Consider the following 5000-nt stretch of genomic DNA (forward strand, 5'->3'; position numbering starts at 1 on the left):
AAAAATAAATAATAATGCTAAGAAACAACCCACCCACTCCCAACTGTTTCAGTTTGAAAACAAGGGCCTCATGGTTAACACGGTCAAAGGCAGCACTAAAATCAAAGCCAATCATACGAACTTCTCGACCAAAATCAAGGGATTTCTGTACAGCATTGGAGATTGTAAGAAGGGCATCACATGCTCCAAGGCCTTTACGAAAACCAAATTGCAAACAAGGGAGTAGATGATTACCTTCAGCAAACCTATTAAGACGTTTTGCCAGAAGGCTTTCAAAAACTTCAGATAATATGGGAGTTATGGAAATTGGGCGGTAATCAGTGGGACTTGAGCTACCACACACACATTTACATAGAGGAGTAATATTACCAATTCTCCAACTAGTGCTAAAAGCTCCTCTTCTTGCTAACTTGCGCAAAATAACAGATAACTTTGGAGCAAAGAAATCTTCTGTCTTTATAAAAAAACAAAGGAAAAATACCATTTGGGTCTAAACCTCCATAAGCATCAAGGTCCAGCAACAGAGCTTTAATCTCACGAGATCAAAAAGCTAAACTAGTTAGTTTAGCCTCAGAAAAACAGGAATGAGGAAGTTCAAGTTTTTCATTACTCTGTTTACTGTCAAAAACATCAGCCAAAAGGGTTGCCTTTTCCTTTGGACAGTGAGTGATTGAGCCTTCTGGTTTAAGCGAAGGAGGAACTGTTGCATCTACACCAAAGAGTGCAGATTTAAGGGTAGAATACCATTTATGTTCCTGAGTCGTACCAGAAAGGGTTTCTTATATGGTTAAATTGTATCCCTGTTCAGTTGAGGCATTCAAAGGAACGACAGGATCTACACTATTATATAATTGTGACCAATTCAAGCACAAAATATCATGTAAAATCCCATTCCAGTCTGCTTGGGATTTCATATAAATTTTACAAGAATATGATATATCAGGGACAGGCTGCTCAGTCTTCACTAATAATGAAATCAAGGCATGATCAGATGTCCTGACCGGAGAACCAGCCTTACTAGTTATAACGCCAGGGAGTCAGTGTATACGAGGTCCAAGCAATTACCACACCTGTGAGTAGCTTCATTTATGATTTGCTCACAGCCTGATTCAGAGGAAAAGTCTAAAGCTCTTGAGCCATGGCGATCGGTAGGAGAGATAGAACTTAACCACTCCCTATGGTGAGCATTAAAATCACCAACAAAGACAAAAGAAGCCTTTCTATCATCTTCTTGTATCTTAGCCATAATGGTAAGAAGACAATCGAAGATAGAATCATCTATGTGTGGATTCCGGTAAATCGAACACAAATAAAAGTTGTTATGCCTGCCACAAACTTTTATTACCTGAATCTCATGACATCCACATTGATAGCAGGACTTATGAGAAGGAGGGTACTCGGTCCTAATATACACCACCATTCCCCTGGCCCCAGGGATGGCATCACGTTTCAACATTATTGGCTTCTTAAAACCAGTTATAAGGAGCTCAGATGAGTGCCTCATATTAGAAACAAAAGTTTCTGAGCACAAAAGAATATCATACTGTCTGGAGGCAACTGTAAGGTCTTGGATATTTGCATGAAGACCACGAATATTACAATTCAGAAGACGACGATGACGAAATCTAGGACGTACTGGTCCCGGATTTCACTCAATGTCTCCAGACAGCATAAGAATTAATAGAAACAAAAAAGAGACATCATACTTAAAAACTAGATTAACAAGAATTATAACAAAAACAATACGTACAGAATTATAAACAAAGTGATTGATGATACCCGTAGACTATAGTAAAAAGTCGGAAAAACTGGTCATCATGTCGGAGCCGATACACCATGCAAGGCTAAATACCCTCCAGGATAGCCACTTCAACTGAATATACACACACACACACACACACACACACATACACACATATATATATATATATATATATATATATATATATATATATATATATATATATATATATATATATATATATATATGTGTGTGTGTGTGTGTGTGTGTGTGTGTGTATATATATATATATATATATATATATATATATATATATATATATATATATATATATATATATATATATGTGTGTGTGTGTGTGTGTGTGTGTGTGTGTGTTACGCAAGATGTGGATGATTGCCAAACGTGTACATTTAGCAATTAATTTTGCCTATTGTGTACAATTTGCAGCCAACAAGCGCTGTAAATTGTACACAATAGGCAAAATTAATTACAAAATGTACACATTTGGCAGTTATCCACATTTTGCGTAACATATATATATATATATATATATATATATATATATATATATATATATATATATATATATATATATATATATATACATATATATATATATATATATATATATATATATATATATATATATATATATATATATATATATATATCTTTGATAGAGATATGTCGTTTTTATTTTTCAATACAGGTATGCAGTCATCCGTGGGTTGAAGTTATGGGATGATTGTTGAGGGTACATACATAATATGATCATTATATATGATCATTAGATTGGATGGGGGTGAAAGGATAGTAATGCTTTATAAACAATAAATGTGTTGTACATAGATATTAATGTAGCAGCTATTATTCTAATGATTAACGTTACAAGACTTTTAGTATATATATATATATATATATATATATATATATATATATATATATATATATATATATATATATATATATATATATATATTGAGAGAGAGAGAGAGAGAGAGAGAGAGAGAGAGAGAGAGAGAGAGAGAGAGAGAGAGAGAGAGAGAGAGAGAGAGATAATGCATAATATTCAACTATACATGTCAGTGATGGTACGATATTAAGCATGACATGATATCAAGGTATTCAATTCAATCTTCAGTTTATTGCTGTGTGGTTCTCTCATATATTAAGGTAAGAATCGTAACACAAAAGCATTACGGCAACCTTGTGGACGATGGTGAAGCATTCTAGACATGATATAAAATGTCAATATTTGGCAGTAAGCAAGGTCTCAGCAGAAGCCTTTGCCATTGCTTGTATCCAACAGACGTGTAACTTCCGTAGCACGACCGCCTCTCTGACTGCCATCCAACATTTCCATGGTTTGTCTTCATTTTCATCAGACTTACCTTTCAAATAAATAACAAACACAGGTGAGGCTAAAAATTAGTTTATTCAAACATACTAGTTATTTTATATCTTTTGATTCCATCAAAAGGCAGTATATTTCACTATAACTTGCATACTATTTAATAACCATACAGAAATGGTGCCGTGTCAGATGTAAACGTCACGGGGGCAAACGTCAGGGTCGACATCGTCATTCGGCACCTAGTAGCCAGGCTCTAATTTTCGTTCACACTATGCCTCTAAATTGAGATGATATTGCTCGATATAAAGTAAAACAATAATGAGGTGTATATGATTGAATCCAATTTTCTTAATTAGGTTTCGGTTTCACATTAAACAGAAGCCTAATTCGTTAGTTATATTAAAAAAGGGAGGTGTTATGGGACTTGAAATAGATAGTAGTACTTAACAAAATCTGTTATTTTGTTTGTAGTCGTCTTATAATGAGGAATGATATGTCATATATAGTTCACTAACAGTGTGGCGAAATGATTTATACGCTAACTTTTTTACATTTTTTTTTTTTAACAATTCTTACCCCAGAGAGAGAGAGAGAGAGAGAGAGAGAGAGAGAGAGAGAGAGAGAGAGAGAGAGAGAGAGAGAGAGAAAGTGGGGTGAGGCAGAGTATTTGTTTCAAGGTGTTTGCAGAGAGTAAGATTGCTGGTATAACTGAATATTGTTTGTTTATATTTTGCTAGATAGAATACTTCATTGAGTGAGAGATGGGGACGTAATTTGTTCAACAGTTCATTGCAGCCAGTGACTGTTGGTATAACTAAAGAATGTTTGTTTAATATTTGTTAGATATGTTAGGGCAATAGAGAAAATCATGAGGAACTGAGTTTTTTAATAAAAAGAGGAGCGTTGTTGGAATGCTGGATTTATATATATATCAACCTTGGAAGTGTTTCATTCGTATATCTAACCGCACTTCCTTCTTTCCTTTTCCTTCTTTTTGTGGAAAACAACTTCACTCCCCATCTCCTATGTTAAGTGCACTGATTGAGATAGAGACTTGATTTTGGACTGCAAAACCTCGGACTGGATTATTCTTCAAAATATAATTCATGAAATGGACAACTGGTGCGGAATAAGCAATTTGCTTGGCATGTTTTTTATATATTACTGACGATGAGGATGAATATCATGACACCTACGAGTGACTACGACCCCGTCCTAGAGAACTGTACAATTTAAGTTTAGTCTGTTCAGTCTTTTGTCGACAACGTCGTTCGGGTCTACATAGCTATATAAATATCTATAGTTTTTTTTATATAATGTATGTTAACCTTATATCGGTCTTGGCATTTAATAAACGTTTTTTGGGTATAAAAATTAAAGTTTTATGCTTAACTTTAATTTAAATCTCCTTTCTGTCATAGAGTCGATATACTGATAACGTACATGGTGATCTATAGCTAATGGAATTTTTAAGATATAATAGAGTTTAGTATTATACATTTATCTGGGTTCAGGTATGGGAAAACAAATATAGTATCTGAGTTAACGAACATTTGAAGAATAAAGGATAAGATATGATTTAAATGCGCAGAAATTTCAATAAATAGTTACACATTTTGGGACTACTTACAGTCGATAAAAGAATTTTAACGTTGTTTTAGATTATCAAAAAAAAAAAAAAATAAATAAATAAATAAACAAATAAAGTTCTCTTTATGTTACACATAATTTTTTTTTCTTTATTAATTTCTATGGTTAGAAAACTGATCCAACCTACTATGATACTCAATTGATGACATAACATAAATATGAAGATGTTATATTTATCGTGGCATTCGCCTTAAATTCGTTTGTTCAATATGGGATGTATCTACGGGGCAATATTCAGACTCAGTTTATGTT

The sequence above is a fragment of the Palaemon carinicauda genome, chromosome 9 (genome assembly GCF_036898095.1).
Source record: "Palaemon carinicauda isolate YSFRI2023 chromosome 9, ASM3689809v2, whole genome shotgun sequence".
Lineage (NCBI taxonomy): Eukaryota > Metazoa > Arthropoda > Malacostraca > Decapoda > Palaemonidae > Palaemon > Palaemon carinicauda.